Source organism: Hippopotamus amphibius, chromosome 16, assembly GCF_030028045.1.
Source record: "Hippopotamus amphibius kiboko isolate mHipAmp2 chromosome 16, mHipAmp2.hap2, whole genome shotgun sequence".
NCBI lineage: Eukaryota > Metazoa > Chordata > Mammalia > Artiodactyla > Hippopotamidae > Hippopotamus > Hippopotamus amphibius.
The window spans coordinates 60869419-60881747 of NC_080201.1; positions in this window are offsets into that span (position 1 = coordinate 60869419).

The following is a 12329-nucleotide window of genomic DNA, read 5'->3' on the forward strand; positions in this document are numbered from 1 at the left end:
AATCCAGGTGGGTGTAACTTAAAGTATCAATAAAAGCTTCCAAGGATATTGGGGTTTCCACTTTCCTCTGCTGGACGCTGTATATGCTGGTAAATATCATTTCATTCCTGTGTATATGGTTGCCAAATATAGCAACAACACCATCACAAGGAACAAAGAATGAGGATACTGCTCTGCTGAATTTCATGACAATCTTATACAGGCACAAACAAAGAGTCCAACACAGTCACAGGAATAATGTGTCTCCCAGATCCTCCACTGAGTCCAGAGCCACCCAAAGCATCCTCGGTCTTGTGAGCACCTTTCTATCTTTTCACACCGTTTCCTCCATCTTTCACATTTCATATGTTCTTTTTCATAATCCCAGTTGGTGCTTCGTGAAAACTGCTGCCCTAATTTCTGTGTGTTTTCCAACTGTCAGCCCCTTTCTGCTTGTGACCCGTGACTCCACTCTACCCACGCTCTGCTTTGTTTGGGTAATGAATACAAAATCTGCTACTCTTAATCAGAAGTATGTAAATTGCTCGTTTTTGCACAATAATCAGTTGTCTGTTCACTCATCACCTGAGAACGTTAATTCAGAAACTTAGGGAGAAATTAAAAGTCTTCCTACAGTACGTGCTAGTGGGTATTGGGCTTTTCGGCTGGTTCAGTGTGGGATCTACGTTGCTATAGTATTAAGCAATTAAGGTAAGTTAAGCCTCCACCTGATACACCGTATCCTGTAGACACTAAACGTAATCAAATGTTGCTTGAGGCCAATGAATAGACCTGGTCTTACCTCCTGTCAGGAAAAAAGAATAGTTGACAACTAGAATACATATGGGGAAATTTGCCAGTAGTGAATACGGTGAAGAAATGAGTGGTGGATGTTGTTGGAAGACCATTAATTACGAATTTCTCAGGTATGTGCCTGTCTTATGGACAGTTTTTGTTTTAGACTGTGTTTTCATGAATGTTTGCATGAAGAAGAGCTTTGGGGAAGAAAGGGACAGTGTCACCCTCTGGGACAGTGGACAGGTTTGTTTGCTGTACAGGTGAATAAAGATGTTTCCCTCTGGGGCAAATGGTAGGTCAGGTTTGCTATCAGTTCCCTTTAAAAGAGTGGGTTTTTCTACAGAGTTCCTCAGCTGTGATTCAATCCCATTACGTGTGCTGCATCCACCAGGGCCTCGCCACCTCATCCTGATTGGAATTAAGCAGACAAGTGGAACTGATGAAGTCAGGGTGTTCTTGAGACTGCTGTGCCATTAATGATAAGGTCTTTGGGGTTTTTTTCTGTTTTGTTTTTTTTAATAGACTTTATTTATTTTTGGCTGCGTTGGGTCTTCGTTGCTGTGCACGGGGTTTCTCTACTTGTGGAGAGTAGGGGCTACTCTTTGCTGTGGTGCACAGGCTTCTTATTATGGTGGCTTCTCTTGTGGCAAAGCATGGGCTCTAGGTGTGCGGGCTTCAGTAGTTGTGGCAGGTGGGCTCAATAGTTGTGACTCTCGGGCTCTAGAGCACAGGTTCAGTAGTTGTGGCACATGGGCTTAGTTGATCCACAACATGTGGGATCTTCCCGGACAAAGGATCGAACCTGTGTCCCCTGCATTGGTAGGCGGACTCTTAACCACTGAGCCATCAGGGAAATTCCTAGACTTTTGTTTTTTAGTGCAGACTTAGGTTCAGAGCAAAACTGAGTGGAAGATACTGATATTTCCCATAACTTCCTGCCCCCACATACACACAGCCTCCACAAATACCCAAATCCCACACCAGAGTGGTGCATTTATTAAAACTGAAGAACCTACATTGTAACAAAATTATCGCTCAAAGTCCATAGTTTACATTAGTGCTCACTCTTAGTGTATATTCTATAAGTTTTGATGTGTAATGACATATACCCATCGTTACAGTATAATACAAGGTAGGTTCACTGCCCTAAAAATCCTCTGTGCTCCACCTATTCATCCTTCCTTCCCCGTTAGCAGCCACTGATCTTTTGACTGTCTCCACAGTGTTGCCTTTTCCAGAATATCATACAGTTGGAATCATACAGTATGTAGCCTTATAGATTGGCTTCTTTCACTTAATAATATACATTTAAGGTATTTCCATGTGGTTTCTTGGCTTGATGGCTCATTTCTTTTTAGCACTGAATAGTATTCCATTGTCTGGATGTACCACTATGTAACCATTCACCTGCTGAAGTACATCTTGGATGCTTCCAAGTTTCAGCAAGTACGCATAAAGCTGCGATAAACATTCACGTGCAGGTTTTTGCATGGACATAAGTTTTCAACTAATTTGTGTAAATACCAAGGAATGTGATCATATGATAAGAGTACATTTAATTTTATAAGAAAATGCCAAATTGTCTTCCAAAGTGGCTCTACCATTTTGTGTTCCCATAAGCAATAAATGAGAGTATCTGTTGTTCAACATGCTTACTAGGATTTGGTGTTGTCATTGTTTTGGATTTTGGTCATCCCACTGGATGTGCAGTGTTATCCCATTGTTTTGTTTTGCAATTCTCTCATGATACCTGATGTTAATCATATTTTCATATGCTTATGAAACTATCTGTATATCTTTTTTGCTGAAGTTTTTGTTCTTGTCTTTTTCCCATTTTCAAATCAGGTTGTGTGTTTCCTTATTGTTGAGTTTTGACAGTTCTTTATATATTTTAAGTAGCAGTCCTTATTAGAACTCTGTTTTGCAAATACTTTCTCCCAGTCTGTGGCTTGTCTTCTCATTCTCTTGACATTGTGTTTTGGCGAGCAGAATTTTTTAATTTTAATGAAGTCTAAATTATTAATGATTAATTGCATGGATTGTGCCTTTGGTGTTGTATCTAAAAAGTCACTATGAAACCAAAGGTCATCTAGATTTTCTCCAATATTATCTTCTAGGAATTTTACAGTTATGCACTTTACATTTACATCTGTTTTTTAAATTGGGGTGTAGAAAGGAGTAAGGTCTATGTTTAGATTCTTTTTCTTTTTTAATGTTGATGTCCAGTAGTTACAGCACCATTTGTTGAAAAAAACTACCTTTTCTCTATCATATTGCCTTTGCTTCTTTGTCAAGATGAGTTGACTCTATTTGTGTAGATCCATTTCTGGGCTCTCATTATGTTGCTTTGATCTATTTGTCTGTACTTTTGCCAATACCACAATGTCTTTTTGAAAATATTTATTATTTTATTTATTTTATTTGTGGCATGCAGGATCTTCATTGTAGCATGTGGGTTTCTTAGTTGTGGCATGCAGCCTTCTTAGTTGTGGCATGCATGTGGGATCTAGTTCCCCAACCAGGGATCAAACTCAAGCCCCCTGCATTGGGAGCACAAAGTCTTAACCACTGGACCACCAGGAAAGTCCCTGAAGTCAAGTAGTGTCAGTCTTCTTTGTTCATCTCCTCCAACATGTTTTTGGCTATTATGGGTCTTCCAACTCCCCAATTAAACTTTAGAATCAGTTTGTTGATACCCACAGAATCACTTGCTGACATTTTGATTTGGAATGCATTCAATCTATAGGTCAAGTTGGGAGGAGCTGTCATCTTGTAAATACTGAGTCTTCCTCTCCATGAACATGGAATACCTCTCCATTTATTTCGTTATTTGATTTCACTCACCAGAGTTATATAGATTTCCTCATATAGATCTTATATATATTATGTTAGATTTATACCTAAGTGTATCATCTTTTTAGGTGCTAGTGTAAATGTTACTGAGCTTTTAATTTCAAATTACTGTTTATTACTGATTTATAGGAAAGCTATTGAGTTTTGTATATATTAACTATCTTAGTTTGGGCTGCCATAACAAAGTATTACATAAAGGGTGGTTTATGTGAAGAATATTTCTCACAGTTCTAGAAGCTAAAAAGACCAAGATCAAGGTGCTGGCTGATTTGGTTTCTGGTGAGAGCCCTCTTCCTGGTTGCAGATGGCTGTCTTCTTGTATCCTCATATGGCAAAGAGTAAGAGAGCTCTCTGAAGTTTCTTTTATAAGAGTACTAATCTCATTCATGAGGGCTTCACCCTCACAACCTAATTACCTCCTAAAGGGCCCACCACAACATACCATCATATTGTGGGTTAGAATTTCAACATATGAATGGGGGTGGGGACATAAACATTCAGTCCATTGTATTAACCACATATCCTTCAATCTTGCTATAATCACTTATTAGTTCCATAAGTTTTTGTTGATTTTCTTCAAGTTTCTACATAGATGTCATCTGTGAACCAAGACAGTTTTATATCTTCCTCCCTAGCAAACAAAAGTTCAGGGCTAGACAGATTCACAGGGGAACTCTAGAAAACATACAAAGAAGAACAAATGCCTATCTTTCTTGAACTATTCCCAAAACTTGAACAGAAAGGAATACTCTCAAATTCATTATACAAGGCAACAATTACCCTACCTGATACAAAAATCAAAGACACTACAAAAAAAGAAAATTAAAGGCCACTATCTTTGCTGAATATAGCTGCAAAAATCTTCAACAATATATTAACAAACGAATCCAAAAATATATACAAAGGATCATACACAGTGATCAAGTTGGACTTTTCCAGGGACACAAGAACAGTTCAACATTCACAAATCAACCAATGGAATATACCACATTAACAAAAAAAAATGATAAAAGTTACATAATCTTCTCAATAAGTGAAGAAAAAGTATTTGAAGAAATTCAACATATATTCATGATCAAGATGTTCATCAAAGTGGGTATATAGGGAACATAACATAATAAAGGCCATTCATGACAAACACACAACCAACATCATACTCAACAATGAAAAGCTGAAAGCCTTCACACTAAATTCAAGAACAAGATAAGGATGCCCACTCTCACCACTTCTACTTAACATAGTATTGGAAGTCCTAACCATAGCAGTCAGACAAGAAAAACAAATAAAAGGTATCTGAATTAGAAGGGAAAAGGTAAAACTAGCACTATTTGCAGATGACATGATACTATATAGAGAAAATCCTAAGGTCTCCACCCCAAAACTATTAGAACTAATAAATGAATTCAAAAATGTTGCAAGATACAAGACTAATATGCAGAAATCTGTTGCGTTTTTATACACTACTAATGAAATATCAGAAAAATAAAGTTAAAAAAATCCCATTTAAAATCACATCAAAAAGAATAAAATACCTAGGAAGAAACTTAAGAAAGAAGGTGAAAGACCAATACTCTGAAAACTCTAAAATGTTTATGAAGGAAATTAAAGATGATACAAAGAAAGGGAAAGATATCTCATGTTCTTGAATCGAAAAAATTAATATTGTTAAAATGTCCATACTATCCAAAGCAATCTACAGATGTAAATGCCATCCCTACCAAAATACCTATGGCATTTTTCACAGAACTAGAACGTAGAATCCTAAAATTCACATGGAGCCACAAAAGACCCCAAATTGCAAAACAATCTTAAGGAAAAAGAACAAGGCTTGGAGGTATCACTCGCCCAGACTTCAGACTATACTACAAAGCTACAGTCATTAAAACAGTATGATATTGGCACAAAAACAGACACATAGATCAATGGAACAGAAATAGCCCAGAAATACATCCATTATGCACTTATGGTCACTTAATCTATGACACTGGAATCAAGAATACATAATGAAGAAAAGATAGTCACTTCAACAAGTGGTGCTGGGAAAACTGGACAGTTACATGGAAAACAATGAAATTAGAACATTCCCTCACACTATTTATAAAAACAAACTCAAGATGTATTAAAGCCCTGAACGTAAGACCTAAAACCATAGTGCAACCACTATGGAAAACAGTATAGAGGCTCTTCAAAAAACTAAAAATAAAACTACCATGTGACCCAGCAATTCCACTTCTGGGTGTATATCCAGAAGAAAAAGAAAAAAGAAAACAAAACACTAATTTGAAAAAATACACACACCCCAATGTTCATAGCAACAATATTTACAATAGCCAAGACATGGAAGGAACCTGAAGATTGGATTCAGAAGATGTGGAATGTATATAAACAATGGAATATCAGCCAAAAAAAAAAAAATGAAATTCTGCCATTTGCAGCAACATGGATGGATCTAGAGAATATTATGCTTAGTGAAATAAGTCAGAGAAAAACAAATACTGTATGATATCAGTCATATGTGGAATCTAAAAAATAGTACAAATGAATGTATATGCACAACAGAAACAGACTCACAGATATAGAAAACAACTCGTGATTACCAAAGGGGAGAAAGAAAGGAGGAGGGACAAAATAGGGGCAGGGATTAAAGGAAACAAACTACTATGTATAAAATAGATATGTAATGAGGATATACTTTATAGCACTGGGAATTATAGCCATTGTCTTGTAATAACCTAAAATGGAGTCTAATCAACAAAAATACTGAATCACTATGCTGTACACCTGAAATAAATATAATACTATAATCAACTATATGTTGATTAAAAAAAAGAATGGATATCAGAGATAATGATTATTATGGCTATGATAATACATAAAAGGAGGAACTGGAGATGCTTTTAAGGTAAAATAAACATTGTGTTCCCTAAATCCCAGTATTAGATTTGTAGGGTATCAAAAGGCCTCCTAGCTCCAACTTACTATATTTCAGTTCACCATTTTGTATTGTCCCACTTCTTTCATTGAACTAAAGATACAAAAAACTCTCATTCTTCATACCTAGAGAGCATTCGCTTTGTACCTGTTATTGTTCTGGGTACATTTTCATGTTACACAACTCAGAAACAACATTTAATTCATATATCTTTTAAAATTTTCACTATAGTTACACAGGGAAAATGTAGATTAAATCTATAAAGTGAGTTTAAAAATATAATGGAAGAAAAATGGTATGGAAAATTTTCTAAAAAAAGAAAAAAGTTCACTAGAGTTAAAAAGAACCATATAATACTATACTCACAAACTGAGATTTTTATAGCTTTTGAAAAACTGCTCTTCTAGTAAAATTATTTCATTATATTTATTGTCTGATAAACAATTAAACACATAGTCATGAAACTAGTGTAAAAATATCTTAGGCAATTTATCTAAACAGTATTCCAGAAGCACTTTTGACATTTGTATTGGGTAAAGTGTCCTAGGTGTGCAGCAGGAAAGTATATGCAAGAAGTTACTAACATGAGAAAAACTGGTTTTTCCTCACCAAGGAATCAGGACATTTGATAGTAAATATTACGTGTTGTGTAAGAGTCTTACTCCAGTTTTTGACATTTGACCATGGATAGCTTTTCTTAAAGTTTTTTATTGAAGTTAGTTGAGGTACAATATTTTATAAGTTACAAGTATGCAACCTGGTGATTCATATTTTTTAAAGGTTGTACTATATTTATAGTTGTTATAAAATATTGCCTACATTCCCTATGTTGTTCAATATGTCCTTGTAGCTTATTTTATACACAATAGTTTTAACCTCTTAATCCCCTATCTTGCCCATCCCCGCTTCCCTCTCCCCACTGAAACCACTAGTTTGTTTTCTATACATGAGTCAGTTTCTTTTTCGTTATATTAACTAGCTTGTTTTATTTTTTATATTCCACATAAAAGTGCTACCATACAGTACTTGTCTTTCCCTGTCTGATTTATTTCACATAGCATAATACCCTCCTGATCCATCTGTGTTGTTGCAAATGGCAAAATTACATTCTCTTTTTCATGGCTGAGTAGTATTCCATTTTATACATATACCATACCATCTTTATCCATTCATCTGTTGATGGACACTTAGGTTGCTTCCATATCTTGGCAATTGTAAATAATGCTGTGATGAACATTGGGATGCATGTATCTCTTTGAATTAGTGTTTTTTCATTTTTATCAGATATATAGCCAGGATGGAATTGCTAATCATATGGTAGTTCTATTTTTATTATTTTTGAGGAACCCCTATACTGTTTTCCAAAATGACTTCACCAACTTACATTCCAACAGCTGTGTACAGGGGTTCCCTTTTTTCCATTTCCTTGCCAACATTTGTTATTTGTGTTCTTTTTGAAGATAGATATTCTGACAAGTGTGAGGTGATATCTCATTGTGGTTTTCATTTGCATTTCTCTTATGATTAACAATGTTGAACATCTTTTCATTTGCTTGTTAGCCAGCTGCTTGTCCTCTTTAGAAAAACGTCTATCCAGGCCTTCTGCCCATTTTTTTTAACTTTTATTTGCATTTATTTTTTCGCAGCATTTATTCCCAGGCCATAAGATTTTTCTTAATTAATTAATTAATTTATTTATTGGCTGTGTTGGGTCTTCATTGCTGCACACGGGCTTTCTCTAGTTGTGGTGAGTGGGAGCTACTCTACATTGTGGTGCATGGGCTTCTCATTGTGGTGACTTCTCTCATTGTGGAGCATGGGCTCTAGGTGCACAGGCTTCAGTAGTTGTGGCATGTGGGGATCTTTAGTTGTAGCATGCAGGATCTTTTAGTTGGGGCACGTGAGCTCTTACTTGTGGCATGTGGGATCTAGTTTCCTGACCAGGGGTTGAACCTGGGCCCCCTGCATTGGAAGTACAGAGTCTTAACCACTGGACCACTAGGGAAATCCCTGGGATATCTTTTTCTTCTGTGCAACCTCTTCTTCCGGTTTAGACAATCTGTTCTTTTTCAGTAAGGATCATCTCAATGTGGCAGGGAAAGCTCATGTATGGGTTGATCCGACCATGAGTTCTGTAAGTCCTGCACCACATCTTGGGAGCTTTGTTCAACTGGATGTGCTCAATGACCAGAGAATCTACATTTAAGCCCTTAAGTTCAGCACTACTCTCTTTGTATCTTTGAGCATGTGCAGTAAAAATTCAGCACTCTTTTTGGGCCACTGACCCTGCATCCAGCCCCAGTGTTTGGCCTCAGCACACCTACCAACTCCACCTTTGTAATGATGAAACAGCTCACATTGCTTCCTTAAGGTGACATCCTTCAGATACCCGATGGCTTTTCGGATATGCATACCTTTAATGGCTTGGGCAATTTCATGACTGTTCTTAAAGTAAACACAAAGATCTGAACCTCTTGATTTGCATGATTTTGTTGGATTTTCTGGGTCAAGTGAATAGCGAACCATTTTTAGAGGTCACCTCAGGATGCTTACCCAAAAAATCTTCTGCTCATTTTTTAATCAGGTTTTTTTTTGTTTGTTTGTTTGTTCTGATGTTGAGTTTTGTGAGCTGTTTATATATTTTGGATATTAACCCCTTATTGAACATATCATTTACAAATATTTTCTCCCATTCAATAGGTTGTCTTTTCATTTTGTTGATGGTTTCCTTTGCTGTGCAAAAGATTTTAAGTTTAATTAGGTCCCATTTGTTTATTTTGCTTTTATTTCCTTTGCTTTAGGAGACAGATAAAAAAAAATCATTGCTACAATTTATGTCAAAGAGCGTCCTGCCTACATTATCTTCTAGGAGTTTCTTGGTTTCAGATCTTACATTTAGGTGTTTAATCCACTTTGAGTTTATTTTTGTACATGGTGTTAGAGAATGTTCTAATTTTCGTTCTTTTACATGCAGCTGTCCAGATTTCCCAGCACCATTTATTGAAGAGATTATCTTTTCCCCATTATGTATTTTTACCTCCTATGTTGTAGATTGACTATAAATGCTTGAGTTTATTCCTGGGCTCTCTATTCTGTTCCATTGATCTATTTGTCTGTTTTTGTGCTAGTACCATACTGTTTTGATTACTGTCACTTTGTACTATAGTACAAAGGGAATGGGATTCCTCCTGCACTGTTCTTTCTCAAGACTGTTTTGGCTATTCAGGGTCTTTCATATTCCCATACAAATTTTTAAATTATTTGTTCTAGTCCTCTGAACAATGTCCTTGGTATTTTGATAGGAATTGCATTGAATCTGCAGATTGCCTTGAGTAATATGCTCATTTTAACAATAATAATTCTTCTAATCCATAATCATGGTATATCTTTCCACCTGTGTTGTCTTCAGTTTCTTTTATCAGGGACTTATGGTTTTAAGAGTACAAGTCTTTCACCCTTAGGTAGGTTTATTCCTAGGTATTTTATCCTTTTTTTTTTAATGGATCATTTTATTTTATTTTTTGGCCATGCCTGCAGCATGCAGGATCTTAGATCCCTGACCAGGGATCCAACCCATGCCCCCTGCATTGGAAGCTCAGAGTCTTAACCACTGGACCACCAGAGAAGTCCCCAAAAGAAAATTCCTTTTTTTTTCTTTTTAAAAATTTTTATTTTATATTGGAGTATAGTTGATTTACAATGTTGTGTTAGTTTCAGGTGTACAGCAAAGTGATTCAGTTATACATATATCTATTCCTTTTTCAAATTCTTTTCCCATTTGGGTTATTACAGAATATTGAGTAGAGTTTCCTGTGCTATAGAGTAGGTCCTTGTTCAATATCTTTTGTTTAATATAGTAGTATTTGGGGGAATTCCCTGGCAGTCCAGTGGTTAGGACTCAGCACTTTCACTGCCATGGGCCTGGGTTCAATCCCTGGTCAGGGAACTAAGATCCCACAAGCCATGTGGCAGAGCCAAAAAAAAAAAAAAAAGTATAATAGTATTTTATTCTTTTTAATGCAATGATAAATGACATTGTTTCCATAACTTCTATTTCTGATAGCTCATTGTTAGTGTATAAAAATGCAACACATTTCTGTATGTTAATTTTGTATTCTGCAACTTTACCAAACTCATTGATGACCTGTAGTAGTTTTTTGGTGGCATCTTTAGGATTTTCTTAGTATCATGTCATCTGCAAATAGTGGCAGTTTAATTTTCTCCTTTCCAATTTGGATTCCTTTTCTTTCTTTTTCTTCTCTGATTCCTGTGGCTAGGACTTCCAGTACTGTGTTGAATAAAAGTGGCAACAGTGGACTTCCTTGTCTTGTTCCTGATCTTAGATGAAATGCTTTCAGCTTTTTACTGTTGAGCATGATGTTAGCTGTGGGTTTGTCATATATCACCTTCATTATGTTGAGGTACGTTCCCTCTGCACCCACTTTGTGAAGAGTTCTTATAAATGGATATGGGATCTTGTCAAAAGCTTTTTCTGCATTTACTGAAAAGATTATATGATTTTTATTCTTCAATTTGTTAATGTGGTGTATCACATTGATTAGTTTGCAGATGTTAAAAAAAAACCTTGCATCCCTGGGACAAATCCCACTTGATCAAGGTGTATGATCCTTTTAATGTATTGTTGGATCCAGTTTGCTAATACTTTGTTGAGAATTTTTGCATCTATGCTCATCAGTGATATTGGCCTCTAATTTTCGTGTGTGTGTGTGTGTTTGGTGACATCTTTTTGTCTGGTTTTGGTATCAGGGTGATGCTGGCCTCTTAGAATGAGTTTGGGAGTGTTCATTTCTCTGCAGTTTTTTTTTTTTTTTTGAATAGTTGGAGGATAGGTGTTAATTCATCTCTAATAAATGTTTGATAAAATTCACCTGTGAAGCCATCTGGTCCTGGACTTTATTGGGAGTTTTTAAATTACTGATCCCATTTCATTACTGGTAATTGGTCTGCTCATACTCTCTATTTCTTCCTGGTTCACTCTGGGGAGAGTGTACATTTCTAAGACTTTGTCCATTTCTTTCCAGTTGTTCATTTTATTGGCCTATAGTTGTTTCTAGCAGTCTCATGATCTTTTGCATTTCTGTGGTGTTATTACTTCTCTTTTTTCATTTCTGTTATTATTGATTTGGTTCCTCTCCCTTATTTTCTTGATGAGTCTGGCTAAAGGTTTATCAATTTTGCATGTCTTTTAAAGAACCAACTCTTAGTTCCATTGATCTTTTCTATTGTTTATTTAGTTTCTATTTCATTTGTTTCTTCTCTGATCTTTATGATTCCTTGTTTGTTTGTTCTTCTTTTTCTAGTTCCTTTAGGTGCAAGGTTAGGTTATTTGAGATTTTTATTTCCTGAGGTAAGCTTGTATTGCTATAAATTTCCCTCTTAAAACTGCTTTTGCTGTGTCCCATAGGTTTTGGATTGTTGTTTTCATTTTCATTTGTCTCCAGGTTTGTTTGTTTTTTTCTTTTTTTTTTTGTTTGTTTCCTCTTCGAATGCTTCAGTGATCCATTGGTTGCTTAGTAGCATATTGTTTAGCCTCCATGTGTTTTTGTTTTTTGCATTTTTTTTTCTTGTAGTTGACTTTTAGTCTCATAGTGTTGTGATCAGAAAAGATGCTTGATGTGATTTCAATTTTCTTATATTGTTTTGTGGCGTAACGTGATCTATCTTGGCGAATGTTCCTTGTGCATTGGAAAAAAATGTGCATCCTGCTGCTTTCGCATGGAATGTTCTATATATTCTATATCCTATA